General features: G+C 41.6%; 1 protein-coding gene across 1 annotated transcript in view; it reads right to left on the bottom strand.

Annotated features, from left to right (window-relative positions):
- The window catches only part of cacna1ha (calcium channel, voltage-dependent, T type, alpha 1H subunit a), a 538,349-nt gene extending 518,509 nt beyond the window's left edge, over positions 1-19,840 (bottom strand). The window contains exon 1 of the mRNA XM_068056489.1: positions 19,054-19,840. The gene's annotated coding sequence lies outside the window, so the exon portion shown is untranslated. The remainder of the gene's footprint in view (positions 1-19,053) is intronic.
- Positions 19,841-20,238: the final 398 nt, after the last annotated feature.

Raw genomic sequence — 20,238 nt, 5'->3', positions numbered from 1 at the left:
ATGTGAACTAAGGAAATTTCCTCCAATTGCCGCCCATGGCATTCACATAGATTTCTGGTGCTGGCAATTTTGGTGCATGCATTAGCACGTGCGCAGAAAGCATCTGCCAGAAGGATGCAGAGTAGGCAGAACGAGACATCAATCAGCATGTAACAATGATTTGATACCAGCATTGCCATTTTGGAGTTCAAAGCTCCAGCTAATGCCCTCTCTTAACCCCACAGCTGAACATGCATTCATCAGCAGTAAGGACACCCAACCACCAACCCTCTACCAGACCTATTTAAAAAGGGATAATCAACTACTTACAGGTTAGTTGCTAATGGATTTCTACTGGCTGTTGCTGTGACAATAGAGGTATTTGGAGGCTTCCAGAGTTGTTTAAAGTTGCTGAAATCTACAGGAAGTGATGTTGCACATGCAAAAGAACTTTACGCTGACTTCATGGATTCTGCACAACCCACTTGCTCCCAGGCACTGGCGCAGCTGTTTGCATCCCCCTTGGACTACAGTATGAAAGGAAAAATGAGCAAAGCTAACATAGAGCAGTGCAAGCAGCTGGAAGATGGAGGAGGGAGGAAAGGGGCTCTTACCAAGAGGCCATATTCACCCAGAGTGTTCGAGGAGCAATTCTCCTACTTGAACTGCAGCGAGAACAGTCTGTCAGACGTCTGTGCCTTACTAACTAGTTTCTCACTGAAATCTGCCACCTGCTGCAGCCACAGAGCAGGTCAAGGATGACATTGTTAGTGGCTGTGAAGGGGATCGTACACATGAACTTATGTCTGGCTCCTTCCAGGTTGGAGCAGTCGATATTCGCAATATCCCCCAGTTCACTGCTGCATAAGGGAGGTCACTGAGGCTTGGTATTCTAAGAGAGACGGTTACATTTCATTTTCTCTTGCCCGAGAGAAGCAGGTAGAATGATCACATGGCTTTATGAGTATTGCCGCCTTCCCATGATATGGGTGCCAGCCACTGACTGCACGCCTGACAATTTGTGGGCGCCATGTTAACTCTGAGATGTACCTCAACCAAAAAGGATTCCACTCCCTCAACCTGTAGCTGGTGTGTGGGCATACGCAATGTACCAGACAGATCAATGCCTGGTACCCTGGCAGCAGTCATGATGCCTTCATTCTGCAGCAGTCCCCTGTACCATCTGCAATAGATACACCACAAAAAAAATCAGAGGGTACCTACTGGGTGTCAAGGGTTATCCACATGTCTCCTGACTCAGATGTGCAACCCATGCACATGTGGGCAGTTTGGATATATAAAAAACCATGCTGTCACAAGAAATGTGATACAGCAGACTATTGGCATGTTTAAACAAGAAGGAAGTTGGATGTCAGGATTAGGTACAAGTACACCGTAATCTTCAATGGTTTCAGCCCTGATGCTAGCTATGGTCTCCAGTCATGACCACGCCAATGATGGTGACGGCCATCTCTTCCTTGGGTTAAGGACATGTAGCTGTGTCTGTCCCCCAGCAATTAGGTGCTGCTGCCTCTGGTTATGTGCCACCATGTCTTGCAAGAAACAGTGAAGTGTGTAAGTGAGTGTAGTGCAATGTGTTTAAATGATGTGGCTGTCATGGTTGGATAGCTGGCAACGTGTGCAAGCTGTGACATGTGGGTTTGAGGTTTTTCAGCAGTGCTAAGTGTGTGAGGGTGAGATGAAGCTATGAATGTTTAATACAAGTTATGGTTTATCGAAACTGTTGGCAGGTGAGTGATAGGGGTGTGGTGGATTGAGCAGTGAGTGAGGCTACTGTTGCAGTTGGTAGGATTTGGCATTTAAACTGAAACTCACTGAACTTCTTGCGGCACTGCACCCAGGTCCTCAGGGTCAGAGTCCTAGCACTGACCAACACAACTATCTGCTCTCACTGCCTTAACAGAGTTTGTCAAGAGAGCCTCCTTGTCCCCTTGGACCTCTCTCCTCCTGTCCACCTCCTCCTCCAAGACGTCCAGTACACCCTCAGTGAACCTTGGAGCATGCTCTCTGCCCTGTTGCACCATAATTCAGTGCTGTCCTTGCTCACAGTTTTTTACTGCAACCAGTTCCAGTACCTGCTGCAGCAAGAATGCACCTTCCTTTTAAGAGGTACAGGCTGGTTTTAAGTGGTGCAGATTAGCTTTAAGTGGTACTAGTGTCACAAAAAAACTGGGCCTTCTGCTGAGGCGTGCAGCCCCTCAGCAGCGCGTTTAACGCTGGCTGCATGCAGCGATTAGGCAAATCAGCAGGCAGCACAAAGTCTGCATGGTGCCTGTATCAGAAGCAACGGTCATGGGTTAATTACACACTGCAATACCCAAGCCCATTTACCGGCCTTGTACAATTTCACAGCCAAGATGTCTTATATGATTCTCTCAGAAAATTCACAAAGATAATTTTTCTCAACCTGTAACAAAATTTATCCATTTATTGCAACAGATTATTTGAAATCAACTTGGACACGGAATTTTAAAAGCATTTTGAGGGGAAAAAGAATCACTTAGCAGCTAATATAGAGTTTTTGATTTGTGATAATCTTGGAGGAAACACACAAGGAGTGGGGGGAGAGAGAGAGAAAAAGTTGTGGAGTTGTAAGACTGAGTAGGGGAAGAGTGAGCGGGTGAGCAAGGATGAAAGGTGGGGGGGAACGGGAGAGGGAGGGGCGAGGGGGGCAGCGGAGGGAGAGGGAGGGGGCGAGGGGGGATGGAGAGAAATTTGGTCAAAAACAGATCCCCTAAACAGATTCAGCCGCACTTATATAAAAACACACATTTAATCAAATGCAATGTATTAACATAAAACCTGTTTAGAAACAGTTGGTTTAAGAATCAATATGAATTATTTTTCCCACATAACAGCTCCTCCACATTTATCGTCAATATAAACCTGAAAATATGAAGTTTTTACAGGCTTTTAGGGAACTCAGAGCCAGGAGGAACAATCCCTATAATTTCCACCTCTCTGTTGGCCAGGTTTTTTTTTCATTTTAAGGAGCATGACACCTCAGACACCTTGATCCTGTATTCTGTACATTTTTCAAATTGATTCTGCTAAATAAAACATGTTACAATTCCCAATAGCTATCAACAGTAGTAAATATGGCAAATCTGTTCTGTATTTCAAAGCCACAAACTCAACAAAGCTATTGGCCTGGACTTTGTGGTAGTTATGACAGCAAAACTGTCAGCGTCACCATCATTGTGCCTCTGAAGCTGATAGCAACTTCGACTCTGCATGTGCACCGTTAAATGCAGAAATCCAGAAGTTGCTGTCAGTAATTCTACTCTTCTCCATAGGGTATGCTGCTGAAGTCCCCACAGACTACAATCAAATAAACATCACTGAACTGATGAGAACCTACCCTTTTAAGCTATTCGTCTGTTTGTTGAATGAGGTGTAACTGGTTTTTTAACAGCGTACTAAGTTCATAATTATGGATGATAAACGTCTTTGACCCTGAGAAACTGATCTTCTATTCGTGGAATATCAAATTTCTCCATTATGAAAAATTGCACATAATGCTTCAAATTTGTTTAATTAAATTTTATTTCTGATTCAGTTTCTACCTTAACCTCATATGTATGTCCCTAACATTTGTTTAATTTTCTGTAAAATTTAATTAGAAGTGAAGGATAAATAGTGCATTTGACTTCCTTGGTTGCCATCTGTGAGAATACTTCAATGTGATTGGCTGCTGGATGTCTGGAGATCCCTTTGACTTGCAGGTAAATTCAAACCAACATCAGGAAAAGGGAAATCCATGCCGTAGACATCGCTAGATCTGTGTGGGCAGCTTTCTTAGATGTCAGCAGCGGACACCATTGCTTCACTACTGACCACAAAATTCCGGCCATACAATTTTATAAGCATTTAGTCATCAATGCTGCAGCTAATGGTAACACTGTGATTAAAGTGGAAATTACTTTAAAAACTCACCAAGGCTCTTTCAACAGCATTTTCCAAACCCGCAACCTATACCACCTAGAAGGACAAGGGCAGAAAAAGCATGGGAGCATCACCATCTGCATGTTCCCCTCCAAGCCACACACCATCCTGACTTGGAAATAAATTGCCATTCCTTCACTGTTGCTGGGTCAAAATCCTGGAACTCCCTCCCCAACAGCACTGTGGGTGTACCTACATCCCAAAGACTGCAGCGGTTCAAGAAGGCAGCTCACCACCACCTTCTCAAAGGCAATTAGAGATGGACAATAAATGCTGGCCTAGCCAGTGTCGCCCGCACCCACGAACAAACAAAAAAAATCTGTAAGTGTTTCTCCATTTCTCTCCATTTAGCACCAGTAACTGATGTTATAGTGAAAAATATATTATTCTCCTATGAATCCTTTGGAACACATTTTTGCGTGGGTTATCTATTTTACCTGCAACAATAAATCTTCAGAAGTAATAAAGGTGAGACAATACTTTTAAAGCTTGCTTGGCATTCATAGTATTTATCTAGTGATTGATCTTTTCTCATTAGTTGACAATACAAAATACTGTTGTGCTAATAATATCTGAAAAACTGTAGGTACGGTAAATGCACAAAGACATTAGATGTATGGCACTGCAGACTACAAAAGTTTCAAATTCCAAGTATTTCATTGCATTTCTAAACATGCTTTGCAAAATAATTTCTATGCCCGTTGACAGGAGTTTCTTTCAAGCCCTTAACAGAAATACGAAATACTGAATTTTGGCAAGAATCTGAGAAACTGCCTGGTAAATAACATGCAACCACAGCAATTTCTCTAAGTAACATTTTTGGGAATCAAACAAATAAGTGAGAGCCATGGGTGTAATGTACAAAGAAGGTTTTATATCACTGGCAGATCTCCCGTGGCATTGCGCATGTTGAGTAAGACGTTATATTGCTTTAAAACATGCGTTACATAGTGTAGTATGCAATGCATTATCAGGGCCACTGAGTTCCAGTGACTAAATAAAACTAATTCTGCTTTTATTACCCAGTATCATGGAATTTTTAAGTCATGACACTGTTCATTTTTCCATTAAAACTGTATATGACTTGCGTTGAACATTATACATTCGGGCTACCTCTAGGTATTTAATTTCTTATATTTAAAAATACACAGCATACACAGGAAAGTTACAGGCAACATTTTAACAAATTGGAGGTTTATATGTGGGGCTTATCAGTAGGAAGGAGTGGAGCTTAACAGCAGTAGTGGAGGTGTTGTGGAGGAGCACATGTCTGAAAGTTAGTGAATTTCTTGAGTGTGTCCAGGATAGTTTTCTGCAACAATATGTTCTAGAACCAACAAGGGGGCAGGGGAATATTAGATTTAGTAATTTTTAATGAGCCAGATTTAGTTAACAGCCTAATGGTACATGAAGATTTATCAAACAGCAAACATAATATGATCGAGTTTAACGTAGTGTTTGAAGGGGAGAAATGTAAAACAGCTGCTAAGATTCTAGATTTAGGAAAAGCTAACTTCAATGGAATGAGACAGAGAGTGGGAAAATATGTTAATGGGTAAAATAACAGAAGATTAGCAGGAGGTGTTCAAAAAAGAATTTAATTTGATACAGAACCAGTTTATACCAGTAAAGTGCAAAGGTTCTACTTGCTAAAAAGGAGAGCCATGGATAACTTAAGAGGTAAGAGACAATGTAAAACTAAAAGAAAAAGCATACAAAAATGCAAAAAAAAAACACAGATCCTGGTGAATGGCTAAGATATAAAGAATAGCAAAGGGTAACAAAACAGGTAGTAAGAGCTACAAAAAGGGAATGTGAAAAGAAACTTGCAAGGAATATCAATATCAACACCAACATTTTTTTAACAATTATTTTAGGAAAAATTGGGCAGTAAGAAACAATGTGGGCCCCTGGCAAACATCACATCAGTTTTCAATGAAAATAAGGAAATGGCAGACATGCTGACTTTGCATCAGTATTTACTGTAGAGGAAGAGGTCAGCATGCCAGCTATCCCAAGGAGACTATAACTGAATCAGGGACAGGAGTCAACAAAATTAACATAAATGAGATAACAGTAAAGGAGAAATTTATGGCACCAAAGAGCGACAAATCTCCAGGACCAGATGGTTTCCATCTTAGGGTTTTAAAAGAAGTTTTAAAGGAGGACATTGCAGATACCTTAACTATAACCTTCCAAACTTCTCTTGATTCGGGAAACGTTCCTTTAGATTGGAAAATTGTGCATGTCACTCCACTATTTAAGAAAGAAAAGAGGGAAACCAGGAAATTACAGACCAGTTAGCTTAACATTTGTTGTCAGAAAATTGCTGAATCCATAATTAAGGATAGGGTGATGAACACCTTGAAAATTTTCATCTGATCAGAGAGAACCAGCATGGATTTATAAAAGGTAGGTCATGCCTGACAAATCTGATTGAATTTTCTGAAGAGGTGGCTAAAGTAGTGGACAGGGGAAATGTCTATGGATGTTATTTATATGGACTTTCAGAACGCATTTGATAAAGTCCCTCATAAGAGACTGTTAGCTAAAGTTGTAGCTCATGCAATTGAAGGCAAATTATTGACCTGGTTAGGAAATTCGCTGAGTGGAAGGAGACAGAGAGTAGGGATAATGGGCAGGTACTCTAATTGGCAGGATGTGACTAGTGCTGTCCCGCAAGGATCTGTGTTGGGCCTCAACGATTCACTGCATTCATTGATGACTTAGATGATGGGATAGAATGCCACATATCCAAATTTGTCGATGACACAAAGATAGGGGGCATTTTGTCAGCAATGTAGACGGAATTATAAAATTACCAAGAAATTTTGATGGTTTAAGTGAATGGGTAAAACTGTGGCAAATAGATTTAGATATAAGCAAATGTGAGGTCATCCACTTTGGACACAAAAAGGGTAGAACTGGGTACTTTCTAAATGGAGAAAAAGCTAGAAACAGTGGAGGCCCAAAGAGACTTGGGGATCCAGGTACAGAGATCATTAAAATGCCATGAACTGGTAGAGCAAATAATCAACAAGGTTAATGGAATGGTATTCTTATTCTAGAGGAATAGAATACAAGGGGGTAGAAGTCATGCTTCAGCTATGCAAAGCCCTGGTTAGACCACACCTGGTGTACCATGAGCAGTTCTGGCAATTCATCTTAGGAAGGATATATTGGTCTTGGAGGGAGCACAGAGAAGATTTACTAGAATGATACCTGGACTCCAAGCATTGACTACAAGGAGAAATTATACAAACTAGAGTTGTACTCCCTGGAATTTAGACAGTGTTAGGACTGAGGCGGGAGGAGTGCACTCTTCATTCTAGTCCCCCTTCTGCACAGGTCAGAACATATATTAAAATTTTCCCACTTACCGAAACGATCATCATAGACTCTATTTTTCCCAGAATAAAAGACACTACCCAGGTGTCTTTAATAAACAACAAAATTATCAGATTATAAAACAAGTCTTAACCAGTAATGAAGTAAAATACAAACACATTAACCGGAAAAATTAAGGGATTTTTGTTTTTAAGAGCTCTAATACCAACAAAAAAACCCACTAGGGCTGAATACTTGCTCATTTTTGAAGAAACAGATCAGATATGTTGTGTTCCAAAACTGGCCTACAGTCTGGCCTCCAGGTACACATAGTCACTGGGATCTTTGAAAACAGTTCTTTTCAGGCGGCATTGAGAATTAATTTAACAGGCTTTTCTTCAAAGACAGGAGACGAGATTAGTTTACACAGTGGCTTTCTCAGGGTTTTTTTTTTAAAAAAGAGGGGTGCTGGAATGCTGAGCTGGGTTGTGGTCTTTTCTCCTTCCTTGGGAACTCTCTTCTCTCCTTGGAAGTTCACTCCCTTTTTATACAGTTCAACCCCAACTCAAAACAATACCAAAGTGAAACCAACAAAAGGAGACAACATTTTGACCTCCATCAATCTTGACCTGTCACTTCTTTGTCAACAATTTCTCCAGGTGTACAAAGTTCTCTGGTCATTATTGAGCTGGAAGTCAAGTGATTTCCCGGAAAGGCTTGTTTTCTTCAAAAGACCTCTCAGTGCCCCTTTTAAAAAACATTTCCAGGGACTGTTTTTCAAAGTCAAGTGGCCTTTACATTACCCCCTTTGAAAACCCCAAAGTTTAACATTTCTTCAACCTTTCAAAAATGAATCCTCAAGAAATATATTTAACAAAACACAGAAGCACTTCCATAACAAAGGTTAAGGGTGATTTGATTGAAATTTTCACGAAATTAAGGGGCACAGATAGGGCAAATAGAGAGAAACTCTTTCCGCTAATTCAGGAGTCTATGGTTAGGGTACATAAAGTGATTACAACACAGAAGGAGGCCAGTCAGCCCATTGAGTACATTTTGGCTGTCTGTAGAGCAATCCAATCAGTCCCATTTCCCCACTGTAACCCTGTAGCCCTGCAAGTTTATTTTCTTCAAGTGCCCATCCAATTTCCTTTTGAAATCATTCATTGTCTCAGCTTCCACCACTCTCATAGACAGTGAGTTCCAGGTCATCAGCAATCACTGTTCTCTCTCACATCCCCCTGTATCTCTTGCCCAAAACCTTAAATCAGTGTCCCCTAGTTCTTCTACCATCAGCTAATGGGAACAGCTTTTCTTTGTCTACCTTACCAAAACCTGTCATAATCTTGTACACATCTATCAAACCTCCCCCAATCTCCTTTGCTCTAAATCTCCTCTGCAACCTCTCAAGGACCCTTACATCCTTCCGGAAGTGTGGTGACCAGAACAGGACACAATACTCTAATTGTGGTCGAACCAGAACTTTATAAAGGTTCAGAGTAACTTGCTTACTTTTGTACTCAATGCCAATGCCCAAGATCCCTTACACTTTGATAACTGCTTTCTCAATATGTCCTGCCACGTTCAAAGATCTATGCAGATGAACCCCCAGGTTCCTCTGTCCCTGTACACTCTTTAGAACTGTGTCAGTTATTCTATATTTCCTCTCCCTATCCATTCTGCCAAAATGCCTTATCTCACCCTTCTCTGTATTCAGTGCCATCTGCAACTTGTCTGCCCATTCTGCTAGCCTATGTCCTATTGCAATCAAATGATATCACTCTCACTGCCTGCCACACCTCCAAGATCGGCATCATCAGCAAATTTTGAAATTTTACTCTATTCCAATATCCAAGTCATTTATATGTGCTTGCAGTTCACCACCCTTATTCACCACACTTTGTGTGTCTGCATACATGCATTGTAAATCTGTCTGTGCTCGTCGTGGTCCTTCTGAGTCTGCTCCTATCTAATATGGTACTACTTCCTTCCCTAGTACTATCCAACACACTTTTTGCACCTTATTCCTCTTTTCTACTTCTATATGCTCGTGCCCACCCCCCTGCCAATTTAGTTTAAACCCTCCCCAACCAAACTAAAGAACCTCCCCACGAGGACACTGGTCCTAGACCTGTTGAGGTGCAACCCGTCCCCTTTGAATAGATGTCTCCTGCCCCAGGACTAGTCCCAATGTCCCAAGAATCCCTCCTGCACCATGCCTCAAGCCACGCATTGATCCTCCCTATCTTCCTATTTCTACTCTCACTAGCGCGTGGAATTGGGAGTAATTCAGAGATTACTACCTTCAAGACCCTACTTTTTAACGTCCTCCCAGCTCTTGAAAATGTGACCATAGGACCGCAATACTTACTCTCTATGTCATTGATACCGAAATGTACCACAACTTCTGGCTCACTCCCGTCCCCTTGCAGAATAATCTGCATCCTCTCCAAAGCTTGAGCCAGAACTTTCAGGAGTGAATATAGGAAACACTCCTTCATGTAACAGGTGCTAGAAGTTTGGAATGCTCTTCCGCAAGTGGAAATTGATGCTAGATCAATTGTTAATTTTAAAACTGATATTGATAGACTTTTGTTAACCAAAGGTATTAAGGGACATGGGGCAAAGGTGGGTATACAGAGTTAGGTTGCAGATCAGCTGTGATCTCATTGATTGGCAGAACAAGTTTGAGGGGCTAAATGGCATACTCCTATTCTGATGAGTTGCAGGATTTTGGGAGCATTGGGATGGTTCTGGTGATTGCCAACCCGGCAGAAAGGAAACCAGGATTTAGTAGCACTGGAATGTAGCTTGGGGTTCTATTTAATGAGTCATTCCTGGGGTCTGCAGTAGGTCCAGAGACTTGACAGAAATGGGGGAGTAGGCTCCAGGACCACTGGGGGGTGGAGGTGACATATTGGTGCTGTGGTATATCACAACTGGTACTGAATTCCATCCCTAAACTTTCTGCCTCACTTCCTCTCTTTCCTCCTTAAAGCCTAACCTCTTTGACCAAGATTTTGTCATCTGCCCTAATATCTCCTTATCTGGCTCAGTGTCAAATTTTGTTTGATAACACTCCCCTGAAGTACTTCAGGATGTTTTACTACGTTAAAAGCACTATATAAATATGTTGTTGTTGCATGGATCTGATTGCTCTCATCTCTGGCGCAGGTGGGTCATAGCATTGGTACTTAACAACGTCTGTTCGCACTAAGGGAATTCTGAACTAAGACTGTACTGCGTAGCAGGATTTTGGTAGCACTGGGGTGAGGCACTAGAATCTGTCAGTAATGGTGGCAAGCAGTCCCAAGGTGTGGCAGAGCTGCAGAGGATTTTCTGGGATGAACAGTAACCAAAGGGAGCAAAGTTCCCAGATTCTGGTAGCAGTGCAGAGTGGTATCCAAAGTCCTGGGCAAGTCCTGGAATATGCATGGCAGTAGGGGTGGTGGGTGGAATGGGGTCCCGGAAATTGATAGGAGTCCCAAGTCTAGTAGCACTATGCGTGACCCCAGGGTGCCGTGAGCACAGTAAAATGAATATCAGGATTTTGGAGCATTCAGGAGTCAGGAGCACCACAAAGGATGCCAAGATCTGGGAACATACCGTCAATATCTAATATTAGGTTCAAATAACTGACGAGGCAGGAACAAAGTAAAGTTTGGTGGAGGGATCAGGATGACATTTACATTGGGCATGAGCAACAGAGAGTGGAAAAGGCAAGGTGAAGCTTAGGTAAGGGGATGGGGAGCAGAACAACTTCGCACTTTTGGGAACTGTATGCTACATGTCAGATTTTTAAAGATTGTAGGAAATAGGAGCAGGAGTAGGCAATTCAGCCTGTCAAACCTGCTCCGCCATTCAAACAGATCATGGCTGATCATCTACATCCGCCATTTTACCCCCACTATCCCCATATCCCTTGATGTCATTAATATTCAGAAATCTATTGATTTTTGTCTTTAATATGCTCATGATTGAGCTTCCACAGCACTCTGGGGTAAAGAATTCCATAGATTCACCACCCTCTGAGTAAAGAAATTCCTCCTCATCGAAGTCTTAAATGGCCTGCCCCTTATTCTGAGACTAGGTCCCCTTGTTCTAGATTCACCAGCCAGAGGAAGCATCCTCTCCACATCAACCCTATCACGCCCTCTAAGAATTTTGTAAGTTTCAATGAGATCACCTTTCATTCTTTCAGTCTCAAGAATACAGGCCCAGTTTCTTCAATTTCTCCTCATAAGACAATCCCGCCATCCCAGGAATTAGTCTGGTGAAGCTCCGTTGCACTCCCTCGATGATAAGCATATTCTTCCTTAGATATAAGGAGACCAAAACTGTACACAATACTCCAGGTGCTGTCTCACCAATACTTTATTCAATTGAAGCACTACATCCTTACTCCTGCACTCAAATCCCTTTGCAATGAAGGCTAACATACCATTTGCCTTCTTAATTGCTTGCGGCACCTGCATATTAGCTTTTGGTGACTCGTGAACAAGGACACCCAGGTCTCTTTGGACATCAACACTTCCCAACCTCTCACCATTTAAGAAATACTCTGTCTTTCTGTTTTTTCTACCGAAGTGGAACACTTCACACTTATTCACATTATATTCCATCTGCCATGTTCTTGCCCATTCACCAAGCCTGTCCAAATCCCCTTGAAGCCTCCTTGCATCCTCCTCACAACTTACAATCCCACCTAGTTTTGTGTCAAAGATTGTCAGACAACAGTAAATCAGGATAAAAATATTCCTCACACAGAATTTATGTATTTAAGTCCATCTAAAATTACCAAGATTATTTTACACAGTGCCTACAAGAGAAAAATTATACCAGTTGTCAAACATCCAATAGGTTTACTGTGTGTTGTACATATATGAAACAGCTACTGCAAAGATTCAAATTGTTTAAACATTTTGAAATCTTCTATTCACATACAAGCTGACTACAGATCTGATGTTTCCATGCACATGCATATTGACACTTGATAAATATTATATATAACCTTTTCCATTATGTTGGTTTAAAATAGAGCTACACCTAAGTCAGAAATATTTGTACATTTAAAATGAAATCTAAGAACTCTGAACAAGGTGAACTTTCAGTTCACTTCATTAATAAAAGTTTCTCAGTGTTTGACTCATAGGCAAATATTATTTAAAGATTATGATACGATTATACTTATTTATGACTGCATTGGAATATTTAATTGCTAATATGCCATCCATATTATTCCTTCACAATCACTCATATGTTTCCCATGACAAAGAATATTCCAGGTTGATTGCTATGATATATTAAGTATTTAGAGCATTTTGTGCTCATAGATATACTTAAGTGCATCAGTATACAGCCTCCTTCATTATAAATGCCGTACAAAACAATCCACTTGGCATAAAAGAACTAATACAGTAATGAGTTGGAATGTCTCTAAAGCACATTATCACCATCTGTTCCTAGCACACAAAAGTAATAAAAAGGGGAAACATTTATCATCCAAATTATAATCAAGGACAAAATTATTTGGCACTTGGAAAAGTTTGGGTTAATAAACGAAAGTCAGCACGGGTTTGTCAAAGGAAAATCATGTTTGACGAACTTGCTTAAGTTCTATGATGAAGTACAGAGAAGGTTGATGAGGGTAGTGTGGTTGATGCTATACGTTGACTTTCAAAAGCCACTTATTGAAGTACCGCATAACAGACTTGTTAGCAAAGTCAAGATCATAGGATTAAAAGGACTGTGACAGTATGGATACAAAATTGGCTACCAGACAGAAAGCAGATAGTGGTGAATGGTTGTTTTTTAGACTGGAGAGAAGTATACAGTGGTGTTTCCCAAGCATCACTATTAGGACCACAGCTCTGTATTATATATATTACCTGGACTTCGGTATACAGGGTATACTTTCAAAGTTTGCAGATGACGGAAAACTAGGAAATGTAATAAACAATGTGAGATTTCAGAAGGACATAGACAGATTGGTGAAATGGATGGGCTGGTAAAATAGCAAATTACATTTAGCACAGAGAAGCGTGAAGTGACACATTTTGGTAGGAAGAATGAGGAGACGCAATATAAACCAAATGGTATAATTCTAAAGGGGGTGCAGGAACAGAGAGCTCGGGATGGATGTCCACAAATCTTTGAAGGTGGAAGGACAAGTTGAGAAAACTATTAAAAAAGCATATGGGATATCTTGGCTTTATTAATTGAGGCATAGGCAGGATTTTATCCAGGCAGCGGGGTTCTCGACCTCTGGCAAAAATGCCAATGAGAACCTCACATCGCCCCCTTCTGTGATTCAAGTGCCAATTAGGCAATTAACTGGACAGCAGCGGGCCTTCGACGGGATCACGGACCCCAGTCCCACCCAAGGCCTAGGAGCAGCACTGGACACAGGCCAACAAGTAGGTCAGGGCAGGAGGGGTCTTGCGGGTTGGGAGTTGCAGGGTCAGCAGCAAGGGCAGGTGGGTGCCTGTCAGTGGACCCCACCCCCACCTTCCTGATGCCAGGTCCCTCATTCAGGCACCCCCCCCACCCCACCCTCCCCCATTTACAGGCCTTCCAGCCCCAGACTTAATGAGGTGGCCCCCCCCCCCAACCCGCCACCATCCCCTGACAACATGCTGTCCCCGCCTCCAAACCCACCATGAGGGAAGAGCATAAAACTCCCCCCAATAGAGTACATAAGAAAGGAAGTTATGCTAAACCTTTATAGAACACGGGTTAGGCCTCAGCTGTAGTATTGTGTTCAATTATGGACACCACACTTCCATAAGAATGTCCAAGGTCTAAGAGACTGTGCACAGGAGATTTACTAGAATGGTACCAGGCAAGAGGGACTTCAGTTATGCGGAAAGACTGGAGAAGATGGGTTGTTTTGCTTACAGCAGAGAAGGTTAAATGATTTGATGAAGCTGTTTAAAATCATGAACTGTTTTGATACAGTAAATAAGGAGAAATTGTTTCCAGTGGCAGAAGGGTCAGTAACTAGAGGACACAGATTTAAGGTGATTGGCAAAAGAACCAGAGGCGACAGGAGGAAACAATTCTTTACTCAGCAAGCTATTATGATCTGGAATGCACTGTCTGAAAGGGCAGTGGAAGTAGAGTCAATGGTAACTTTCAAAAGGGAATTGGATAAATACTTGAAGGGAAAAGATTTACAGGGCTATGAGGAAAGAGCAGGGGAGTGGAACTAATTGGATAGCTCTACCAGAGAGCTGGCACAGGCACGATGGGCCAAATGGACTCCTTCTGTGCTGTATCATACTATGATATTATGGATTCATGAAGTGTTATTTTGAGTTTGTAGCTCACAGCTACCATTAATTACATTATGAGCCGCTAATCAGAACATCAAATTGATTTTAACAGCATTTGAATGCGGTTTTTGATCTCAAGTTCCTTTTAGTTCTTTGCGGCAATCTTTACTGACTATCCAGAAGCAAACATTTTTTTTTTTTTTTAAAAGGATGCTCCTCCCATTTCACAAAACACACTGAGCCTGAAGGACCTGAAATGCAGTAGCTGGATGCCTGCTTACAACTGCCTGGAACACCAAATCCTGTCACATTTGGCAATGTCAACTCAATGACAGTTACTCAGAAAGTCATTTCATATCATGTCCCAAAGTGAAAAAAAAGAACTGCAGTAAGCCTTCAGTATTGCAGAAACTAGGTTTATGCTTTAATCCCAGGGTTTCTGAAATGAACTGCAGCAGAAACCTTTGCAACTATAATAATCAAGCTATGATCCCAACATTCACACTTACTCCTGGTTTACTGTTAATCTGCCAACAAATTTCCAGAGCTATCCATTCAATCATTTTTTTCCGCAGATACCATAGATCAAAATAAAACCTGCATACTGTCAACTGTATGGAGAAACTGTACTCTCTGCTATAAAAGGGTTCAAACAAACTCTAACACTAATGTTGAACTGATACACCCAATGGTCATTTCCAATCTACACATGTCATTTGCAAGTTGCATGTGGCAACAATTTAATTGATATATCACAAAAAAAAGAAGTCTTTATGTAAGCAGGAGATGCTGGAATGTGAGGTAATCATTGGTAAATGAACTATAATTTTTAAACAGTACCATCACTGCAAAACCACTAAATGGATAAAGTGAAATAAAAGTGCAATATACCTTAACATTTAACTATTGAATTATATTTTATGCTTTAGCCACAAGTAATATTATACTGGAACTATAACTGTAATATGTTAGCTTCCAACATATATGTAGCAAAATTACAAAAAAAAACCCATGGTAAACAAGCAGTACATAACTATGCTAACCAATGGTCTCAAATGCATGAAATAGTCGTAGTAAAAGCACAATAAGTAATATGTTGGACAATAGAACAACAACTTACATTTATATCACACCTTTAAGCTAATGAAACATCCCAAGGCACTTCACAGGAGCGTTACCAAATAAAAATGGACAGCGAACCGTATAAGGAGATATTAAGAGAGACGACAAAAGCTTGGTTAAAAAGAGGTAGGATTTACAGAGCATCTTAGAGGAGGAGAGGTTTAAGAAGGGAATTCGAGAGTTTAGGGCCGAGGCAAATGAAGACATGGCCACCAATGGTGGAGCGATTAAAATCAGGGATTGGAATAAATACAACTTTGGACACAAAACCCTACTATCAATTTGAAGTGGTGGCTCATTTCGAATTGTCTTTTTTACTTCACTTTCTTAACCAAAAAAAACTTACACAGCCTTGTTACTAGCCTTTTGCCAAACTCTAGCAATGCCAATGTATTCCCAAGCAGGCACTTCCTGGGAGAGTAACATTGAAAGAGAATGAAGATGGAAAATGCAAACGAGCATCTCCAGAAAGGCAGCTGTATCCAGGCAACCGCAGCCATTTTTCAGTTAGCCTCTGCACCTCAAAGCCTCAACTGTCACTCAACTGTGTGCGCAGGCGCCGGGTTCAGCCCCGTGACTTCCGGTTCCCCCCTTACTGCACGTGGCCAACACGAGGCCTGGGGAGTGGAAGGCGGTGAATTTCATCAATGGATGAAAATTGATGCAAAAAGAAACTGGGGAGCGGGATAGATTGATCTTATCCGATTACGGATCTAAATGCAATGCGATAAACGTGTGCGTTTGGCATTAGGACATAAGAAAATGTCTGAAGGTCCCCCCCCCCCCCACTTCATCTCGGGCCAGGGACAATCATACTGAACATGAACTCTTGCAGCAATAAGATAGAAGGTTAGCACACTGCACTGAGAATGTGTGGGTCGCTCGATCCAGTCTTCAGCAGGTAAAGTGCATTTGAAAAGAAACCCAGCCTTAGAAGCCCTTCCGTTGGGCACACGTTGCTGTTGCTATTAAAGTAATCGGTGCATCAGTTAAAGGCTAACCTGTTGTCTTCTGACTATATTCCATTGTAGAGTATACATGCGTAAAGGTAGCACCTTTTTAGACAATGTGCATTTTAAAGTAAATATTAGTCTATTACTTGTTGGAAATAGTGCGAAATAAGTTGTTATATTTGCACATTTCTATATTCATCTCTTGACTTTTATGATGTAGAATAGTCTGACGAATACTGTGGTCTCCATATCACAGAAGTGTTACAGCACAGAAGGAGGCCATTCGGCCCGTCGTGACTGCACTAGCTCTCCGAAGGAGCAACTTATCTAGTACCACTCCCCCCAATTTTTTCCTGGGAATCACAGATCTGTTATTGAAATTAAATTCCACCAGCCACCGTGCTGGGATTTGAACGCGTGTCCCCAGGACATTAGATTAGGCCTCTAAATTACTCGCTTCGTGACATTACCACTACGCCACTGACTTCCCTTACTGAATATAATGTGAATTTTAAAATGCAGGATGTTCGGGTTGTTCATGGGAATATTGTTTACCTATGCTATTATTCACAAAGTCAGCGTGAACTGCGAGGCAAGCACTTGTAATGTGTCTTGTGTTTTTTGTGGAGGGCTGTGTTTCTGGACGGCATTCTGCTACCATTTACACCTCCTCTAGACACATCTTTTGATTCCTCGTCTCACTCCCATCCCTTTATGCCTTGCACCATCATCTCTCCCTCCTTCCACCCTATCGCAGACCTTCCTTTTTGTTCCTTCCTCCCTGCCCCGCTTTCTCTTTTTCTTAAAACAGTGTTCCAACTCGTAAGTCCTCCCGGTTCTGAGGAAGGGTCGTCGACCTGAAACGTTAACTCTGTTCCTCTCTCCACAGATGCTGCCAGACCTGCTGAGTGTTTGCAGCATTCTTCTGTTTTTATTTTAGATTTCCAGCATCCCTACTACTTAGCTGTTGAAGCACTGTAATATCGATAGATATCACTACATTATTGACACCCATAAAACTAATACTTGACACAGGTCGTTTCATGCAAGTTGCTGGTTGCAATCCCAAAGACGCGATAAATCTCTATGAACATACACTAGGACAGCTACTGCTAGCGTGTCATCTTTTTCTCGGCATTAGTACATTTCCAGTTGAAGGACATGGATGCCAAAATATATTAGACGTGTCACAAATCATATAGTTGGTGAGTTTATAGAAAATGGCAACCTTTTTACCGTAGATAATACATCTGATTTCCAGGGACATCCTGTAGTATAGATAACAACCTTCACATTAGCTCTCAAAATGTAATGAGATATAAAACGAATAATGGAAGCGGATACAATGTATTTCACCTCTGAGGATTTTAAGAAAATGAAAACTTCAGGTAAAATATAAACCAGATTATTTGCAAATTAAAAGCTTGTGTTTTATGTATTAAACTGACAAACAACCTTTAACCAGCGCTGGCTCTTCAAAGTTCGCATGTATGTAAAATAGAATAAAAGGTACTTTGGGAAAGGATATGGGTTACAAACCACTTTGAGACACCAACTCCGGGGTCGGGTTGTCTGTTTGAGGCAGAAGAACACGGCGGGCGCTAGGGCCGGGTATGGGAGCTGCTCAGTGGTGGGGTCAGACGCTGTCTCCACTGCTCCGAGCTCCTGAGCCGAGAAGCTACTGCCGCTCAATGGTCCCATACTTTCCATTGCAATATTCCCACTGCTACCGCTACACAATCCTCCATTGTCAGTATCGGCGTCCGTCGGGAACCTGCCAGCCATCGGAACCCGGACATCCTCATTCCCCAGAGGGTGAACCGATTCTCTCCTCTCGCCATCAGTCATGATAGCTTGGAATTGGGAAATCTGATCAAACAAGAGTCACCCAAAATATTGATGAGTATGCCCACAGAAGCAAAGTATTCTTTGAGACATCACACGAATATAGGAACAGCAAACAAAAAAAAATTCAGAACTTTCTGTCTTAACATTGGAAACCCAGACTAATTTCGACTGCGCTTCCTTAAAGAGGCAATGCCCAGGTTATGTGTTTCTTTTTAAATTGCTTATACCATTTGACTCGTGCCACTTGATGTGGTCTGTAAGAGCTTTGACCATGGTCTAGTTAAATAGGTCCCACCACTAAAAGGTCCTCCATTGTTTTGTATCGTGATAAGGTGGCTGTTGAAACACTGTAATATCGATAGATGGGCCCCACTAAAAGTCTCGGATTGCAAATTGTACCAAGGGATTAAAACATTGAGTTCAAACACGTTCTACTCCATTTGACTTGTGAATTCAGCAAATAAATGATGCTGAAAAATAACATACGTTTGATTGTTTTCCAACTTGCAAGGGACCTTAATTTTTGAAACAAGCATCCTACTGCTTAACCACCCTTCACAAGACGAATGCCTAATCTATCTTACCTTAATATCGGTGAGTGATGTGTTCCCATATGTATAACCTTTGTCTTTCGATGACAAATAAATACTGTTCCTTCAGTCACATCAGGTTGTTGCACGGCCATCCCATATTGATGTATGTGTTTCGAACCAATAGAACTAAGTAGCCAAATGAACAAGAAAACGTTGTAGATCGTTACTGATCAGACTAGCACGCTGAAGAAGCCGACCGAGATCTGGCTACGATCCGGAGTTTCTTCAGAGAAGAGAAACAGACTGTGTGCCGGTAAGAGCGGGCTTCTTGCGGTCTGCGCTATCACCTCACCTCCGAACACCAGGAAAGTTCTGTTCCAGCCAGTGGCATACAGGAGGCACGTGATTCTGTGGGATCGGGAGGGAAATCAGCGACGCATCCTAGATCAATAGGGAATCCTTAGGTTTAGAAAGTCCATTGCAAAGTCTCCTCCCTCCCCCTTGCTATTTTATCTGTAGCGGTTTACGTATTTTTATTTTATAAACTGCATATTTTCAATTCGTCTCTTCCCTTTCTGAGGATATCTCTCGTTTTGGTTGTTGTTGTTGTTGATGAAAACGTTAATGTGTTAAGGGTTGCCTCCAGGTGTGGTGATGGATACTCGGGAGACCCCTCCGCCTGCGTGTCACGCAGATCAGGAGGGCAATTTCCTTGACTGCAGCTGTTAATTTCACTCCCGAAAGGTGGCTTGAAAAATAAATGGAATTCCCATTCACGTGTCCTTTTTTATTCTTCTTAAATCGATACTTTTACAGCCCATTCTCCCCACCCAACTCTAACCCTGTCACAAAAAAATCAATGAGCAAGTGCGAGATTTTCTTATCAGTTTTCACTGTCTTTACGAGTTCGTCGGGGTGAAAGTAGTGAGTTTATTTGCATCACGGATAGACTCCTGGTTTTTATTTGATTTCAATAATGGTTTGGAGAGGCGAGCTGTTGCCTGGGTACAGCGATTCCTTTGACTAAAATAAATCAATTCGCAGTTAATAACAAGTGCGATTTTTTTCATGCGTTTCAAAGGAGGAGGAAGTTTGAAACGTATGATTGAACATTCTGTCTAGATACTGTACAAAGAAACGTTTTTCTTTTCAAAGTTGAACAGTTTGTGACTTTGGCTTCATAATTGTACGAAAACAAATGAGTGACACTGTGGTATATTCCATCTCATTTGTGTA

Source organism: Heterodontus francisci, chromosome 24 (assembly GCF_036365525.1).
Source record: "Heterodontus francisci isolate sHetFra1 chromosome 24, sHetFra1.hap1, whole genome shotgun sequence".
NCBI classification, from domain to species: Eukaryota; Metazoa; Chordata; class Chondrichthyes; order Heterodontiformes; family Heterodontidae; genus Heterodontus; species Heterodontus francisci.
Note: the sequence above shows the minus strand (reverse complement) of the source record. Positions and strands in the feature narration are given on the sequence as shown.